Source organism: Pimephales promelas, chromosome 13, assembly GCF_988280905.1.
Source record: "Pimephales promelas chromosome 13, fPimPro1.hap1.1, whole genome shotgun sequence".
Classification (NCBI taxonomy): Eukaryota; Metazoa; Chordata; class Actinopteri; order Cypriniformes; family Leuciscidae; genus Pimephales; species Pimephales promelas.
The window spans coordinates 14,922,881-14,943,440 of record NC_142781.1 but is presented as its reverse complement, the minus strand read 5'-3'; the positions used below and the strand labels follow the sequence as shown (position 1 = coordinate 14,943,440).

General features: G+C 37.8%; 1 protein-coding gene across 1 annotated transcript in view; it reads right to left on the bottom strand.

Annotated features, from left to right (window-relative positions):
- Positions 1-19,545, bottom strand: part of dab1a (DAB adaptor protein 1a) — a 454,080-nt gene extending 434,535 nt beyond the window's left edge. The window contains exon 1 of the mRNA XM_089118509.1: positions 19,401-19,545. The gene's annotated coding sequence lies outside the window, so the exon portion shown is untranslated. The remainder of the gene's footprint in view (positions 1-19,400) is intronic.
- Positions 19,546-20,560: the final 1,015 nt, after the last annotated feature.

Genomic DNA, 20,560 nt, shown 5'->3' with positions numbered 1-20,560 from the left:
TCTATTAGTCATAAAGCATTTCTGAGCCGGCAGGGGGACTGTGTATGTCAGCAATGACATCAGCATGAGGCTGCCACAAGGCACCTTTGATTTCATCATTAGTCGGCTGTATGATGAAAACAATCACACAGACGTATGTAGGTTGGAAACAAATGAGATCAGGATCAGAGCATCCCAAATAATGGTAAAGTGGCTTGCAAAATGTGACACATCTGGCCAAATTTTCAAAGTGTATGTTCATGTCTGCATTTCATACCATTAAAGTCCACAATGGACGGTCAAAAATGGCATGTTTTCCATGCATAAGCAGTTGTTTTTAAAATTGTCAAGAAACAGAAGAATTGACAGATCTATTATTAAAGGGGTGGTTGATTGCGATTTCACTTTTTTTTTATTTTAAATAGTGTGTAATGTTGCTGTTGGTGCGTGAACAGTATCTGCAAAGTTGCAGCGCTTAAAGTTTAGTGTAAGCAGAGATATCGTCTTTTAAAAATCAGGAAGTTTAACGCCTTCAAAAATGATTCGAATGGGACTATAACGGGTTTTAAACGTCACTAACCCACACATTTGCATCAACCCTCCCTCCGGAATATGCAAAAAAGGGCATGCGCATATTTCTGCAGCTCATCGAAAGTTTGTTATGTTCATCCAGCTGTCAGGTCTTCTGTGTTGGGGCTTCCCACGGACGTTGTAGTTCGTCAACAATGGATACAATTTATTTTTGATTATGTTCCTGAAAATGACAATCGTAATTTAACTCTCTGTGCTGCGGATTTACGGAAGACAGCTTCCAGAATCTCCACGAGTTCAATGCCGGATTCAACAAGAAACTGTTACTAAAACATGAAGCAGTTCCAACTTTAAAACCACAGGCAGCAGTTGTTGGGCCACAACCTGTAAGTAGGCTAAATAATTTTTAAATGTATGCATGTATAATTTCAGACGTAATGTTTTATTTTTATCAAATGCCAGCGCTGGCTTTATAGCCACTAGGCTACTAGTGCTATTTTGTGTCTCCAACAAACGCGTACAAATATTTTGGACCTGAATTTGTATATGTGCTAATGTTGTACATGAATTTTTCATGTATACTTTATGATGTTATTTTTCGATTTGATCAAGAACGTAAACCAATGCCAACGCTGTTTGTGTATATAGTAGCCAGTCAGTTCGATGCTATTGTGCAAAACAAACATGTATAAAGTTAAAAAAAAATATATATAGGCAAAAACGTTTAGTAAGAGCTGTGTGCGGTGAGGTTCTGCTTGTCTCTCTTCATCGCCGCTTTCTGGGTCTGATTCTTGCTCATACTGATACTGCAGTATCGACACCATTATTTACATTTGACAGGAACACATATGCAACTTTCGCCCGTAAAGGTAATGGGCGTGAAGTATCCGGACAACGTGCACAACACAGTTTAGCCAATCACAACACACCGGCCCAATCTAACCAATCTGAGCCCACTGCCTGTATCTGGGGGAGTGGTTTCATAGAATCAGGAAGTCAACCGCTCGTTCGATGACAGAGGAGAGCGCGGCTTACAATAAAGGTTAGGTTTATGGAAAAATAAGACTTTTAAAAAAAGAAAAAACACTAATACATGTTATATTGCACCCCATTAACACAATCATGCGAAGAAAAAAAGCAGTTAACCACCCATTAATACACTAGTACAGTCAAACCAAAAATTATTGAGACACCAGATATAATTTTTTATATATTTTTTAAGTGGGTGCAGGAAACTACAAATCATTTATGCAAGTGAGGACAGCAAAATAAAGTAAACCGTGACACATTATACCCAAATATTCTTCATAGAGTGGACTACCAGTAAATATGAACTCATCAAATAACATCAATCGATTAGATAACTAAATTCTTGCCATGTTATTACCATTGTCTAAACCATAGGGAATAAACTGTGATAAATGTTGGTGAATAAATTTTGGTTCGACTGTAAATTAAAATATGTAAAATATTTAAACGACAGAACATTTTGAGAAAGAAAATAAAAATTACTTCATGAGACTAAAGTAGCTTTTTAGCATACAAACGCTACACAAACATACAACATAATACTAACGCTACACAAACATACAACATAATCCTTTTCTCTCCCTTTGTTTGGTTCTACTTGCTCTTTCTCTGTCCAGCCCTACAGCGGTCCCATACTTCTCTGCTCACCTGAATGCCCTCCCTCGATCTAAATTGGCACCTGTCTGCTGAGCTGCCGAGCAGGCCGAGTGCACAGCGGGAGAGAGAGGCTCAATCACCTCAACATCAAGAACCCACGCAGGCACCCCTGTGGCAATGTCGACGTGCTCCAGACAGACACAGCAAAAGACAGAAAGGCAGAGCTGGAGGCTGTAGTTTATTGTCTGTCTGGCATGGACTCCTCTGTGGGGCATCTTTGAGTGCAGACACTGAGCCTCATCCAGCTCTTTATGTTGCCGAGCTCTAGGGGCAAGGACATCGGCTGAAGCCGGGTTTGAGCTAGACTGCCTCTCGCTGTGAACCCTCCAGAGACTTCAGGGAAGATTCAGAAGGGCCTTGTGTTTGTGCTCAAATGCTGCAGGCTAATAAACTCACTCTCACACACATATATACACAACATTGATATGTATTCCAGAGTGGTCATACTAGATCTTGAGGATGTGAAATTATTGCAGGCTAAGCAATGGATATGGCAACAGGATGTCACAATTGGCTATAGTTTGTATTGAAGTAGTTAAAAAAGGGGGAAATAATTAAATAAATAAAACTAAAGTAAAATAAAATTTTTAAAAAATAAATTCAAGTGTGACCAGTTTAGTCACTACCTATGATATACGTAGAGGCTTAGAGTACAGAATAAACCACATGATGATATAATAAGCTAATTTATCTTTCTGATAATACAAAAATTGAAAGCGCATAAGTAATCTTAAGTTATGGGTAAAGTGTTACAAGTAATATGAATTACATGTTTATTATTTTTTGTATTTATTTACTGGGGAAACTTACTTTTGAGGCTGTAAAACTTAAAAAGTTTGAGTTTTTTTTTTTTTACTTTAATTCAGCAAGGATGCATAAAATTCTTCAAAAGTGACAGTTAAGACTAATACTACTAAAATATGTATATTTTAAATAAATGCTGTTTTTTCTAAACTTTCTATTTGTCAATGAATGATGAAAAATATATATATTAAGTAGCACAACTGAATTCAACATTGATGATAATATGAAATGTTTCTTAAGAAGACTTCTTTCAAAAACAATTAAAAACATTTTTTTTTTTGTTATTCAGTACCAAGTCTTGAAGTAACCTGAAACTGACATTCATGAATAATTCTAATCTCAGCTCAACCTTGGGCCACGCAATTTAAAAACATAACCTACTTCAGTCTCAAAACAAGTCTTATAGAGAGCTCACACTGCTGATAAGAAAGATAAGCAGCAATAGAGCGCAACAGTCGGATTTCGAAGGTAAAACTCCATAGGGAATCATTGATTTTGAACAATAACTTATATAAAGCTTTAAAGACAGACCTACTGTGAGCTATGAGGTTGTTAATCCATGCTATTTGCTTCTGCTGAAAGCGTCCGGCCATATTATAGATTATTTTTAAAATAATCGGGTTTAACGGTGGAATTCCAGGCAAAAAACTACATTACCCATGATTCTGTACTGAAAATTAGCAACAATCAACAAAATAGCTCATTAGCTCCACCCACTCCCATGCAGGGGTGCATTTCCCGAAAGCAACGTTAGCCAACTATGGTCGCAAGTTCCGTAGTTATCAGCATAGTTCAACGAGTCGGTGTTTCCCGAAACCATCGTTCCAACGAGCATTCGCAAACAGCATCGCAAACTTTTGTGGTTTGAACGACAGCTCTCGACCTGTGGTTAGAGGCATCGTTTCTATATTGCATGACATTTGGAGTTAATAAATCCTTACCTTGAGCAAAATAAGCAAGCTGACATTCAGTACAACCGGCGCCTTTTATTCAGAATACATACAAATTGAATTGACATCTTTTAGTTTGTCAAAAGATTTAAAGTACCGTGATTGAAGAGTGCACATGTGGGAACTCGCTCTACTATGTAAGAACAAGCCAAATATTGGGTCTGGTAATAAATAAAAATAGTAAAAATAATAGTCTAATAAAACAATTAGAAATAGTCCTCAGATTACATATTTGTAATTTATATTAAAAAATCTAGCGGTAATTGGATCTCAAACAGTTTCATTAAAAGTAGTTATTATTCCACCACGTGTGAAATCAACCTGATTGAACGATACTTTGCAAAAGTGGGTTTCGGAAAACAGTCGTGACTAGCTAGTTGATTTCTCCAACGATACATCATACTATGGTAGTGAAGCAGCGAACTACGTCGTTGTACAGGAAACGCACCCCAGCACAGCGAATGACGCAATGATCCCTGACTTGTATGCAATGATTCATGGGATTGTAGTTCTTTGACTCACTTAAGCCGTATTTTCAAAGTTTGTAGTGTTGTGATTCACCTAGCTTTTTGGAACATGGCAACTTTAACAAATACTTTTTTTAAATCCCTATGGGAAAAATTATTGATTATTTAAAAATTATATACAAATTATTAAAAATTAATTAAATTAAAATCTCAAGGAACCAAAACTGCTGAAAAGGGAGGGCACTGTTGCGCTCTATGTAAGAGCTTTTAAAGCTTCAACACATGCCGAGCAACAAATTCCTTGTGAATGCATCCCTGATTGGAAATCACAAGCCACTCATGCATTTATGATCCACAGTTCTGATTCAAGACCCGTATATTTCCATCACTGTGGTCAGATGACATTTAGACAATAACAGTTCGGTCAACACCACTGTCACCCCGAGTGACATCATCTTCTGTCCACATGTCCCTCCGATGTCCCCCTACTTGTTAGAATGCCACAGCGGGGTGACATTTGCCTCGTTAAGGGCCTAACGAGGTTGACACCTCATTAAAGGTTATCTGTTAATTACCATAACAGCTCGGTGCAGTGAGCTGACTGGGGGCTGGGAGGGGGGATTCTTATCACATCAAATCTTAACCTTTTCAACACACTCCCACTCTCTGCTCCCATTCACCCCACTCACACAGAACAAACATTGGACGCACACTCTCAAGGGGAATTGCTCCTGCTTAAATGCCATTGAGACATGCTCTATGAAGGCCTAAATATTCAGGTCCTAAAGAGGAATTCCTCTATAATTAAATAAACAACCATAGAGGACCATTGAAGTCACTTCAAAACTTAGCCAAACATGTCGGAGATACAGGGAGGATGAAACTGATACTTTCCAGCAGCCGGAAAGTCAAGGCAGAGAGCTAAACAGCAAATCACTTGACCAATATTTCAAACAATGCTTGAATGCTCACTTTTATTTTAGATGTATAATATTGTGCTATGCTATCCCTTGGCTCACCTGTTATCTGCTAACATGAGGAGTGAATGGGTCTGCTGAATGTTTTTTTTTTTTTTTCCGAATTTGTTATTTGTTTTAAAGCCATTATCCGTGCTTTTCCAAATAAGGTATTCGGCTTCAGGCACATCCCTATCCCTAAACATCATATTAATGATGTACAACACATTTAAGTTTGCTTTAGACAGAACCAAAAATGTACAAGCACAAAATATCTGTACCATATCAGTTAAAGTTATTTTTGGTCAATATTGGATATATGTTGTCACTACTGAATTATTTTTAAAGAATTTAATACTTTTATTCATCAAAGAAGCGTTAAATTGGTCAAAAGTCAATAAAAATTTAAAATGTTATGGTTTTTTTTCGTTATTTTTTCCATTACAAAAAAATTCAATTTCCACAAAAAAAATATATTAAGCAGCACAACCATTTTCAAAATAATAAATGTTTCTTAAGCACCAAATCAGCATATTCTAAAGATTTCTGAAGGATCACGTGGCACTGAAGATTGGAGTAATGATGCTGAAAATACTGCAACATCACAGGAATAAATTATCTTTAAAATATATTAAATATTAATCGAAAACAGTTATTTTAAATTCTAATAATACTTCTGTTTTTACTGTGTATTTGATCAAATCAATACAGCCTTGGTGAGAGACGTCTTTCAAAAACATTTAAAAATCTTACCAAACCCACACTTTTGAATGTTACAGTATATGAAAATATAGTATAGACAAACATGAAAATAACTATGTAATATAATAATTAATTATTGGTATTTTAAAAAAAAATCCACTCAATAAGATGCAATTTTAAAAAATTCTAAACATTACAGGATCAAGCCTGGCTCCACATGGGTGCCTGGGTAGACCTGGACCACCTTATCATGAACTTGGCTCAACCCTTGCAACCAAATCCACCCTTTTTCAGATTTTTAAACATAGCTAAAGAGATCTGATGGTCTTGTCGCACACTAACATTCTAAAATGATTGTCATATGAACATCCGAACACAATGTGTGATCAAAACTAACAGAATAATGAGGTATAATGTAATTAAGAGCCTTATCTGTGGGGTAATAACTGCTCTTTTTAATAATACCCACAATCAAGATCTGCAGAACACCATGGCTGCTCCCCCTGCTGCTGCGCATTATCCACCGAGTGAATTGCACACTGTGAAGGCTATTATCTAAATGAAACTAATGTCTACTTTAGCCAACATAATAAAATCAGCATTTACCAGGTTCATAAACTCCAAAGAAAAGCAGTTACATAACATCAACTTGTTATTCTTTCATGCCTTGTACCCAGAGCAAGGCCAAATTTCACACACACAAGCAACAAGCTTATTCTCATAAGCAAATCCACTAAAAGTGGAGAGAAAAGGAGAGAGAAGCCACACGGTTCTTCATGTTTCTGCACATTCATGCCCCTGAAAATGTCACCACTGAATCAAATGCTCTCAGAGGGCATTCAACCCAGTCTCATTCATCATTTGAAAAGAATTAACAGGGGGTAAAAAAAATCCACATGGCTACTGCTAAATAGGCTCTCACCAAGGTGAATGGCGCAGTAGTGCATCCCTGAGGACGACAACATCTGTGTTCGCCTTATATTTCGTAACTCGATGATGTAAGGATCTTTTCACACAAAGCTAAAGAAAAGAATGGGTTTGTGAATTGCGGAAGTGGAGCGGGTGACGGAGAGAGAGGGAGTGATTGAGTGCATAGTGAAGCATTGCAGCAGTTTGATCCATGTGGATGTCAGGGGGTGCTGAGGCAGCAGAAAGCAGACATATTTACAGATCAGTCAGTGCTAATGTACTCCACACCATTAAACCACTGCCACTATAGCAACAGAGCCGTCACCACAGAGACCCCCCTTAACAACAGGCCATTTCCCACAGTGCACCGGCAGATTAAATTAACACGCCGCCGGTAAGGTACACAACACATGCAAATCAAAATGCATAAGCACAGACTTCATTACACACATTTGTGGTAAAGCGCTACAGCAGTTTGAGCTTTGGCCTAGTGGTGAGATGCGGTGCTCATGAGCAACACAAGTTTGAAATCAGCTCATGCCATTTCCTGGTCTCATTCCTCTCATCATTACCTGTCCTCTCTGCACTGGCATTTCACACAAAACAAAAAATAAAGGAGAACTCCGGCGCAAAATGAACCTTTGGTCTAATTACACATTGGTACATATTCAACTGTTCTCTGAGATTTGTTTTCATGATAATCGAATGTAAAGAGTTTTATCTCTAAAAACTGTTTAGATTATAACACTAGTATATGGGGGATAGAGTAATGAAAATAAAAATCGCTAGTTAACCCTTGTGCTGCATTAGATTTTTAACACCGTTGAGTGCATTAAGGACCAAAAATGGCCACATATTAAACATTGCCTAAAATATTATATATTATTATTATTTTCCACTTTTACCAAGTTAAATCTTTTAACCAGCATCAGTCCTCATCATAACTACCAAAAAATGTATTCAATTTCAGGATTTTAACCCTTTAATTACCAGTTTTGTTTGCGAAACCATCGATTTGTATAAGAGGAAAAAACACAAAAATTCAATTATTTTCAATAAACTAAATGCAAAGAGAAAACTTTAGATTTGGATTATCACAGTCCCACTTTGCAAAAAATCCCACTTAGCGCGTTAGAGACCAAAAATGGCCACCTATTAAACATTGCCTATTGCCTAAAATAAGGTGCATTTCCACCCATAGGGAATAAATATGTAGTGACGTCATCTGGTGGAATACACTATATAATGCAAATATAATGCTTTTGCTTCAAAATGAAAGGATGTTTGTGCAAAAATCATGTTTCATGTATTACTGACAGCCTCAGACTTAAACAACGTTTTAATGGGTTTCAATGGGCCATTTTTGGTCTTTATGGTGCTGAGTGTTACTATTTGATCTACACAGTGTGTGTTATACATATTTTGCAAAATGGGATGACATTTTTTACATGTATCCAAAAAGTCACAATTTTGCCAAATTTCATACCATTTGCATTAAAACAGCCAAAATGGTCAAAGAAATTAAACTGCAAGACCAAAAATGTCCCTAATGCAGCATAAGGGTTAATACCACTAGCAAGGCTCAAAATAGCCCCACACTAATACAGTAGCATAATCAGGGTCCCTACATGCAAACCGAAGCATTGAGAACTTTAAAAAGCAGACAGACCGTTTAATAAGATGATATTTTATAAAGACAGTCCACTTTGAAAATAAAGGCAGAAGCCATCTTTGGAAAACAGGCCCGGGCAGTCGAACCACGAACGCCGAGCCAAGTGCGCTGGTGAGATGTGAACGAGCCAGAACATTTCATTTTTATTTTCATTACTCTATGCCCCCATATACTAACGTTATAAGCTAAACGCTAGTAGTTTTTAGAGATAAAACTCTTTACATTCGATAATTATGAAAACAAATCTCAGAAAACGGTTGACTATGGCTACGTTCACACTGCAGGGCTTAATGCTCAATTCCGATTTTTTGAAAAAATTCGATTTTTTTGCAAGGCCGTTCACATTTCCAATTAAATGCGACCTTTTGTGATCTCCTGTGTGAACGTGAAATGACCCAGAAGTGACCCGCATGCGCAGAAGAGTAATCAACGGTCAACGACGTCACTTGTTGTTTGCGGAATAGTTCTTTTTTTCCAAATGTTGCAAGCTTTTGTTTTATTATTATTATTGCCACAGCCCATATACAAACACAGACAACAATTATTTTATCGACGGGCAAAGTTTGCACATAAATGTAAGATTGTTCCGAGCCTCACCGACCTCGTCATAAAACCCGTTTAATTGATAGTGCACGTCCTCGGCGCTCCTTGCTTTGTCACCGGCGGCCGCGGTGCGACACTGGTGGCTGGTGTTGCCAGATTGGGTGTTTTTTCACTACATTTTAAGGCATGTTTACATGTTTTAGCCAGGTTTTCGCCTGGAAGGCTCTATAGAAATCTGGCACCCTACTGTACGAAGTTAAACTGTAGAGAGCGCACGTTCACAGACACCAGAATGAACGTGTTCACAGTAATGTTCATCAGGCAGTAATACAGTATGTTTATTTTGGGTGAACGTGAACTGTCACGTTCGCCCAAAATATGAGCGCGTTCAGGCACTATCGTTCATTGAACGCGTTCAGGCACAACACTGGGAAAGAGACACGTCTGCAGCGGCCCATAACAGTGCAGAAACGCGTTGGAGTTAACGTGTATTGGCTAGCTACAGGTGCGTGCAATGACGTGCGGGTCGGATATATGTGACCTGACCGTTCAGATTGAAGTCGCATTTCAAAAGATCGGCTACATATCGGATTTGGAGCACATACCCAAGTGGCCTGGGTCGCATTTGAAAAGATCGGATCTGTGTCGTTCAGACTGTCATGAAAAAATCAGATACAAGTCGCATAGGGGCAAAAAAATCGGAATTAGGTCGTTTCAGCCTGCAGTGTGAACGTAGCCTATATACCAATGTGTAACCACCAAAGGTTCATTTTGCGCCGGAGTTGTCCTTTAAAGCAACAAAAAAAAGGTACAAAATTATTCATTTCATAACCACTTGCCTATATATTTTATTACTTGTACTGCCTTACCATACCGACATTGACGATTTCAATATTTGTTGGTTTAAATAAGCACTTAAGAAATCAGTGGATGTTTTAAAGCATTTTTTAGTGCAGCATTCAGAGCGGTCATGTCCGTAACGGAGAAATGTCATATCCGTAACAGTGTTAAAAATGATATTACTGTCCAGAAAGATCTGAAATGGAGTTCACTATTAAAGATAAATGGTTTGATTTAGAACTGTCTGCCATCCATTCCTTAGGTCCAAACCATCTTCAAGGACAACACAATTCAAAAGAAACAGGAATATTCATGTGTATTAGATGATTCATCCTGACACAAGAGGAGTTCAGATCCGTTCAATGAGCACTGACTTATAGTAAACATCTACTCGACATTTTTCCCCGCCTGACAGTAGGTATAAGCAGCATGCTGGCATTGCATGTTTCTTTAAACACAAGTGCTCTCCCTGACTTGATACAAAACTGCTCTCTAAAAAGCCCTGATAAGCCCATTTATTCCAAATATGTCGGTGATGTGCTCCTTCGACCTGAAACGCAAGATTTTCTCCCTGTGGGCGGCCATATTTAAGGATAGCTAAACTGTTTCTGACCAAACTGTCACTCTCACTTTCATCGCGACGCCGCCTGCAGACATGCAGCCTGATCCTGAGCGGCAAACTTCATCCTTTATCTGTTCATTTCGCCTCTTGGCTCATCTCTGTCCCTGAACTGCTGCTGCTGTGCTATTTATCTCCTATTCCCTCTTGGCCTGAAATGAAAACAGTTTCTAAAAGATCACAAGCTACAACATTTAAATGTTTTGCAGAATAAGAACATGGGCGGCCATATATTCCTATGTGACACAGTTTGTTTATGCACATTTGGAGGGGAAATCTGGTTCACTAAGATGAACTCAAATGCAGTTCATTTCACTCTGGATGGGTGAGTGATGGATACTCCAGACTTTTCACACCCATCAATTAAGGATGCACCAATATGAAAATTTTGGCCGATAACCGATAATACTTTATATTTGAAAGCCGATAAATGATATATTGGCCAATAAATCTAAATCCAAGTTTTTATACCATTTTTGAGAGCCTGATTACAAAAACAAAAGTCTCAAGATTAAAATCCATGTCCCAAGCACACAATTATAATGATGTTCTCATTATAATTTTTATATAACAGACTTGTGTTGCACTTAACTAACCTATTTTCCTTTTTTGAAGAGATTTCAATCATATTTCAAGCAATTCAAAACCATCATGGCTGAAGGACATCCATTATTAATCGGATTTAATATATCAATTGGGGTGATAACGATAACATTAAAAATTGTACATACATGATTTTGTCCCACTCCTCCATGCAGATCTTCTCCAGATCCTTCAGGTTTCGGAGCTGTCGCTGGGCAATATGGACTTTCAGCTCCCACCAAAGATTTTCTATTGGGTTCAGCCAGGTCTAGAGACTGGATAGGCACCTCGAGGACCTTGATACGCTTCTTACAGAGCCACTACTTAGTTGCCCTGGCTGTGTGTTTCGGGTCGTTGTCATTCTGGAAGACCCAGCCACGACCTATCTTCAATGCTCTTACTGAGGGAAGGAGGTTGTTGGCCAAGATCTTGCAATACATGGCCCCATCCATCCTCCCCTCAATACGGTGCAGTCGTCCTGTCCCCTTTGCAGAAAAGTATCCCCAAAGAATGATGTTTCCACCTCCACCTCCTCAGATGTTCATTGGCAAACTTCAGATGGACCTGGACATACGCTGGCTTGAGCAGGAGGACCTTGCGTGCGCTGCAGGATTTTAATCCATGAGGGCATAGTGTGTTACTAAGGGTTTTCTTTGAGACTGTGGTCGCAGCTCTCTTCAGGTCCTGCCATGTAGTTCTGGGCTGATCCCTCACCTTCCTTATGATCATTGAGACCCCACAAGGTGAGATCTTGCATGGAGCCCCAGCCAGAGGGAGATTGGCCACCATCTTGAACTTCTTCCATTTTCTAATGATTGCACAAACTGCTGTTGCCTTCTCACCAAGCTGCTTGCCTGTTGTCCTGTGGCCCATCCCAGGCTTGTGCAAGCTCTCTGGTCTAGGCCATTGTGGAGAGGTTGGAGTCTGTTTGATTGAGTATGTGGACAGGTGTCTTTTATACAGGTAACGAGTTCAAACAGGTGCAGATAATACAGATAATGAGTGGAGACCAGTAGGGCTTCTTAAAAGAGAAACTAACAGGTTTGTGAGAGCTGGAATTCTTACTGGTTGGTAGGTGATCAAATACGTCATGTCATGCAATAAAATTCAAATGAATTACTTAAAAATCAAACTATGTGATTTTCTGGATTTTTGTTTAAGATTCCATCACTCACAGTAGAAGAGTACCTATGATAAAAATGACAGACTTGTATGCTTTGTAAGTGGGTAAACCTGCAAAATCTGGAGTGTATATCAAATACTTGTTCGCCCCACTGTATATCTCCGATTCTGATATGGAGGCCAACATATCGTGCATCCCTACCAAAAATGCACCTCAGTCTTGCATTTGACCATAGGAAAATGGAAACAAACTCACTTAGTTCACTTCTTCTCAAATCAGTATTGTTTACTTGTTTTCCATTAAACATTTAAATACAAAGACCATCTTATGCAAATTTGCATACATTTAAATAAAGATTTCAATTTAATTTTGTTCCAACACAAATACTCAATGTGCAAACTAGTCCATGATAACCTGTTTGCTCACTCTCATCATCTCTTTTCCAATTTTCTTTTCTCACATTCACTCCACTGTTAGAGATGTAACTGTTGGCAGTTGGACGTTATGCAACTGCCAGAGATGTATAGTAACGAAGTAGAACTACTTACTGTACTTGAGTACTAAAATGCTATATCTGTACTCTACTAGGGTATTGTTTTTTCTCATACTTCTACTTTTACTTCAGTAGATATTTTCGATGAATTTAATACTTTTACTTCGATATTTTTTTAATGTTCTGCTAATTACTCGTTACAATTATAAAAAGTTTACAAATCATTCATTGCAAGTTGGCTTTCATGCTGCCTAAATCACATGCCAGTTTTATAAGGGAATGGTATTGATTGACACACACTTTGACAAATAATGCAGGGGTTGTCCTGCAATGACATATTGTTGGCGGCCGCCAAAGTGCCTTATTTGATTGCTAGTTCAAACTTTTGACTGCTTTCTTTAATAATTATATGACACAATACTTGTACTTATACTTTTAGTACTTAAGTAGTGAATTTTTAAATGAACTACTTGCAATACTTAAGTACAAAAAATGTTGAATACTTTAGTAGGCCTACTTCTACTTAAGTGTGGTGCTTGAAGGGTAGGGCTGTCAAACGATTAATTGCATCCAAAATAAAAGTTTGTTTTTACTTAATATATGTGGTGTGGGTGCACGTGTTTAAAGATGTAAAAGGGGATGATTACATAACATCTATGTGAGACACTGTTGCTGTGTGTGGATGCAGGAAAGACAACCAGAAAACATCATTTAAACGTTAAGGAAAACATTTATTCTCCTGAATGAATGAATTAAACATGTTCACTTAAATTAGATAACAAAAAAAAAAAAATACACGAGAGAGAAAAGAAATTAGGAAAAACAAGAGTGTCGCCAAATTAATGAAATAAGCAAAACATAACTGATATCTAATTTTACCAATACCCGCTAAAACTGCCACAAAAGGAAAATGTAGAAAGAAACCCGAATTCTTCAGCGGAATAACGCCGCCTTAATTAAACTACACTAAATAAAAACAAAAATACAATAATGGCGAACACTCCACGCATAACTAACACACAATGATTCCTACCTCCCGTTCTATGATTTCGCAACAGAGAGCTCAATGCTTAAGATGTAACCAGATCGGCTAGGCATCTCTCAATGTCTTATCAAAACTCAGGTCAGGCAAAAGCATTTACTCAATCATCAATCATAAAGACAAAGCGTAAATCGTGATAACTTTTCGACAATGTGCTCAGAACGCGCAAGTTGGGTGAGATCTGGCGAGAATCTGACTTCATATTTATTAATGGGCCTTTTAAAGCCACAGCAGAGGAATAGATTGGTTGCGCAGATGGTGACGCCACCCACAATCACGTCATGTACCCGCAAACAGCCAATGTTCGGTCACCACCTGAAATCAATGAATGGAGACAGAACAGAAACACAAACAAAAAAATACACGTGGGACGTAACAATATATATACACACAAATACACACACATGCATGTTTAAGAAAAATATTATTTATATATAAAATATTTATATATAATATAAATTATAAATAAATCTATATACAACATGAAAATATTTCTTAAATGTATACAAGCATGTGTGTGTATTTATAGAGCACTTCAACTTCTACTTAAATCACTTTTTTTGATAGAGCACTTGTACTTATACTCAAGTCCGAGTTTCTAGTACTTTATACATCTCTGGCAACTACAGATGCTTGTGACAATCATATACATGGCCTTGAATGAAAAAAATATATATATATATATATAATTAAATCACACTCAAGAGACACGTGCTTTTATACAGGTGCTCTGTGCAGCAGTGTACAAATACACACACACACTAAACACAAAATATACCTGACAAGCTCACCGCCCCTCACTACTAGGGCAGTAAAAGAAAAGCCACACAGGAAACAACTAGTGGTCGGCCGATATATCGCCATGGCCGCCATTTTTTTAAATATCCGCACTGGCCGATTAGTTTTTCTGAATGGCCGATGTTTTGAAAGCGGGACTTTTATTTTGATTCTGAGAACACCAGCACCAGAGAAGAGAACAGCAGCGCCTGATCACACAGCACTCACTCACATTCTCCATCTTGATTCGTTTACGAACTTTACATTCGATTATCGTGAAAACAAACCTCAGAGAACGGTTGACTAGGTACCAATGTTTTATTAGACCAAAGGTTGATTTTGTGCCTGAGTTCTCCTTTAAGCAATATCACACAAGTGCTGTTTCCGAATAGCTCTTGTACAAATGTGTTACTGATTTTATACAACAGATCAAATAGAAATAATGCAATGAATTATTATCAAAAAAATAACTCCCCAACACTGTATAATTATCCTTTTTGGGGATGGAAGGGAGGCCATGTCATATGTTACAGGTCGAATGCCAGAATCACCAACAGATGTTAACTCCAAAGTCCTTATTTAACCCATGGTTGTAACTAAAAACAGTTTGTTACTCCGATAAATCACCCCAGTCCCCTGAGACAAAACTTCTGTCCCATCTGTCCATCCCATGTTGCATTTTCCTTTCTTGACTCCACTCTTTTCTGATTCTGTCAAGCAGATGTCCATGTCACTAACTCATCTTTTGGTTGTTCCTCATTCCTCCCGCGGCAACAATCTATTTTCTATGTAAAGGCACAGAGTTTTGGCTCTGTAGCCCATGCAAGACCCTTTAAGCCACCCAGTGGAGAGGCTTATTTCTAACCCACGCACAACAGCTTTCTAGCAGCACACTGTCAATCACAGCACACTAACCCTGCCCCGCTAGGCCAGAGTTATCCTCCGTTCAAGGGCACAGAGAGCCGGTTGCCACAACAACAGTACCTCGGCAAATGCTTCAGCGCAAGGGAGCCCAACTCTCCCAGTCTATTGTGATGTCTTTATAGCTTGTCATCACGCAAGCGGCATGCAAGCACAGAAATGAATTAAATGAAATGTTTATCAAATACAGTTTCAAATGATTCCATTATGTCATCACCCCGATCAGAAAGTGTTTGCTCATCCCGGCAAAAGAAATAAACTCATTAGAAAAGAGTGATGGTGCTATTATGATCGATGCCACTGCATTTCAGAAAGAGGAGAGAAACAATCTCTCTGAATGCTAATCAACAACAGGTGCCATAGTTTTCATCAGCGCTAAATTATAAATAAAATTAAAAGTTTCCTGAATGAGGTACTTGTATCGTTTATTCGGAATAAATAATGGGAAATACAGGCCAAATCTGCAAACTAGAAAAATAGAATAAAAATACAGTTGTTATCCATAAGTCTTACATTAAAAAACAATGCAGAGATATCTGAAGCATGTTATTTCGATTCGTATGCATGGCATGGGGTTGGTGTGGCAAACTGGTTAAAGGGACACTATGCAGTTATTTTAGCTTAATTTAACAGCTTCAGAGTTATTGAAATGGTTATACGACTTCTTTCGGGTTGAATGGTGTTGTAATGGATGTAAATGGACTGTGGCTTTATTGCAGTTCATTGAATTTGGACATTTGGGTTTAAAGTGTTTTAATTCTACAATACATGGTGTGAAAACGTCTGAGTGCTGCCCTCTTCAGGTTCAACAGTGGCTACTGCAGTTGAATTTTCCTATTGAAAGTTGTGGTGCCGTGATGTAAGCAGGCACCAGCTAGCCACGGCCTAGAGAGACCTGCCAAATACAGTATGCAAACAAGAGTATTAATAACCCAGGGTTCACAAATGCAAGTCGTGAAACCTGGAGTAATTAATCCATAAACCAAGTAAAAGTAAACAATAAACAGAGTGAAATATGAAACAAGATCAGTCTCAAGAGTGAAAAGATCATTACATGACTGGCCTTTATCCTGAAGACAGATGGGCATCATGCACTCGTGCTGCTTGGAACCCTAAATAAACTAATACAGAAGAGGTTTGGATCATTCACTCATCTCGTCTGTAGCCCTGCAGAGGATCCACACACTCCTGAACCCATCCCAGGTCACTTTCTGCTGAGATCGAGCAATAAATCACATGCACACACACTCACAGAAGAGTTATGAATCTCTCTGATCCCTTTCGAGCAGGTCAGTTTATAATGAGAAGTTTATGAGAGTACTCCTCCACAGATGGAGAGAGACACGGAGGGAGCGAGAGCAAGACGGGCGGAAACGCAGAGATGTGCTCACGCACGCCTGGCGAGACAACAGGCAAGTTTAGAGCCAAAATGGTCGCATTCATTATTCATAGCCCGGAGAACAGGCCTTTGCAATATTTATCTGTGATATTGACTTGACTGCGTGTGACTGCCAGCGTACTCACCCAGTCACACTCTGAGATGAGATCACAACCCCACAGCTGAGACAGCATGCCTCCCAAGGGCCAGATTCAATTAAAGCAACCAGACACGCAAACACACATTCATGTGTTTAACAACAGGCTGATATTTCACATGGGTTTAAACACACACAAAGAGTTACAAATCTCACATTTGTAAGACCTGTGAATGCCCACAATGTTTCAGACACACACTGATCAAACTGCAGACATGCACACGAGCGGCAGAGTGGCACTGCGATCAAGGATGTCGGTAACCAAACAGCTGATGGACCCTTTTGACTTCCATGGTATTTTTTTTTACACTACAATGGAAGTCAATGGGGACCATCACCTGTCTGGTTACTGACATTCTTCAAAATATCTTCTTTAGTGAATTTCAGAAGAAAAAAATTATACGGGTTTGAAATAACTTGAGGGTGAGTAAATGAAGACAACTTCAATTTTTAAGAAAACTAGTCCTTTAAATCACTTCAACTTTAATTATATTCAATTTACTTTTTTTTAAATCGAGTTGAAGCTCCTATAAAAATAAAATAAAAAAGGGTGAAAATATGATCAAATGTAAAATTAAATGAAATACTGTTAATTGAAATATATTAATTATTTACATTATTTTTTCAATGTTTTTAAATGTATTGTTTACTACTATTAACATTTAAAATAATGAACAAATGTAAATGTATAGTTATCCATTTAAATTCATTAAAAACATATATTTCTGGGGGAAAAGTAAAGCACAAAAAAAACTGAGAGCTTTTTTCTATAATAAAATCTATAATACCTCTTCATATCCAGAGAAAACTGTAGCTCTTGGGCATTTCTTAATCTGATTCAATCTAATGAAAATATAATCAATGTCAGGAATTTATGGGCAAATCTAATGTACTCAAAGTCTAAAATCAAGTGGTCGCTCAGATGAGGAAAGATGTGGCCTGGGGACCTGAGCAGTTGTTAATTTCTTTCAGCGATATGCTGCTTTGAATGGTAAAATTGCATCATGGTGAAAATATTGAACATTTTTAAGAGGTGTTGGAAAATGCCTCAAAAAAATGTAGCCTTTAATGTGAAAGATGCAGGTAAACACGACCAGAATTGCAAAGAAGCACCAAAAACAATAACAACACACAAATCATTATTGAGGACACCAATAACTCAGTATAGGCTACCTGAAAAATGTCAGTATATGAAAATATCTATGTATGAACATAAATTATTATGCATAAATTATTTATAAGCAAACAGGAATTATATCTTGTGATATTGAAATCCACAAATATATTGAAATAACTGAACAATTACAAAAAATAATAATAACAATAAAGGTACATTTCATAAAGATGGAGCTGAGTTTTTCTAAAGGCCAATCAGAAGAGGACAATGGAAAACGATTTATTCCTTTGGCTCCTCTCCACTCGTACATACTATCACACTCTGAGAAATGCTACTTCATATTCCTACCTAAACCTCTTTTAAGCAGAAGAGGACATGGAAAACAAGGAGAAGAAGAGAGGAAGAGTGAACTGAAATGCATTACTGGATTGATGTAAATGCATTACTAGATGGTTGTCCTGCATCCTCGATAAACAAGCTAAAATTAGTCAAAACATGCAGCTGCTATATCATCTTTTATTTATAATATAATATAGTACATTTATCATCTCTAACTATTAAAGCATCGATTAAAAAGTATTACTATAAAGGCCATAAATGGTTGATACGGATTTGACCGTAGAGAGACCAGGGAAACTCTTTTTTGCTTTCTGTAACTCAATGGTTTCTCAAACTTTAATATATCCCCACATTTGTCTGCAACAGATTATAATTTAAATGTATTACTTAATTCCTTAACTAAACCAGGTATAAGATACATAAGTTATTCTTAAAACAAATTCACTATACCACAGTGCGTTTTAAACATTAACATTTTAAACTTGTTTCATGAATTTAATCAAATATACAACAATCCCCCATCGCATTTTAAACATTTTAATTCAAAATGGCAAATATAAAACGAAACGATTTCTTTTGGAAACGCCACGCATGATACCATCGGCCCTGTTGTTAGCAAATTTCAATTTAGTGCATGTTGTCAAAAACTATTTACAAACTGAAACTATCATTACAAGGTTTTAGCCTTCGATATTTTTTGTTGTTTTGTCACCATGATGTTCCAGTCCCAGTTGTAGGCTTACGTTATTTTCACAAATTGTATTTATAAATAATCAAACACGCTAAATAAAAACAGGAAGTTACTTAGCCTACCTGTTCACTCGCGCGATCTCTCGGGTCAAGACTTTGATCCAAAAGTGTCCACGTCAGCCACATAGAAATGATGGATTCTCATGTTTACTTCCAATTTCTTTGAAGAAAATCCAAAAGTGTCCACGTCAGCCACATAGAAATGATGGATTCTCATGTTTAGCCTACTTCCAATTTCTTTGAAGAAAATCAATGTTCATGTTAATATTCCACTTAATTGGTATGGGATGGTGAGCAATCACGATTAAACGCTTTGTGATAATGTGACGTGTTCCATGCATACACACGACCACCAGGGGGCACTTTTAATTAGAGATGATGACCCACGTGGAAGAGTGTATCCTTTACCATTATACAGTATAGAAAGATAGAAATTACAGAAGTTTTGCATCAAATTATCAGAATCGAAAATTTTCATAGAGTGCTAAAGTTATGACGTCACTTTGTTGGCCAAAACGTGGAAGTGAATTAGCATTTTAGCACTTCCGGTGTGGTGAAGAGATGAGTCCCAGGCTGCGTCCGAAATCGCATACTATGTACTATATTTAAAGGTCCCGTTCTTCATGTTTTTTTTTTTCAGCTTTGATTGTGCTTACACTGTGCAATATAACATGTGTTCATGTTTCGCATGTAAAAAAACTAAGTATTTTTCACACAATTTACTTATCTGTATACAGCTGTTTTCACTGTCCAAAAAATGTCCTGATGACTTCCTTGTTCTATGAAGTCCCTCCTTCAGAAATACGTAACGAGTTCTGATTGTGTCAGCAAAACCCGCTGTGTTGTGATTCGACAGCAGCTTATCGTACATTGCCCGGAAACGTCACACCTCTTACCATAAATTGGAGATGCATGCAGAGCTGAAGTGCTTCTTCTACGTGGGAGCGCAACAAGACCATGCCCCCTATTTTCGCTGTATGCTTTGAAAGGGGACTTCTGTTAAATAAAATATCTCGCTAGGCATTGAACTCTGAGCTTTATAATTTTACAGGTATTATTTATGCTCTAACTAAAGTTTGAAAAATGGAATCGCGAAGAACGGGACATTTAAATAAGAACGTACTTCGTGACTGTTAAAAAAGTATGTTCTATATAGGCTAGTATGAATACGGGTAGTATGAATAAGTCCGGACGTACTACATGTGCCATGTTGTTGTCACATG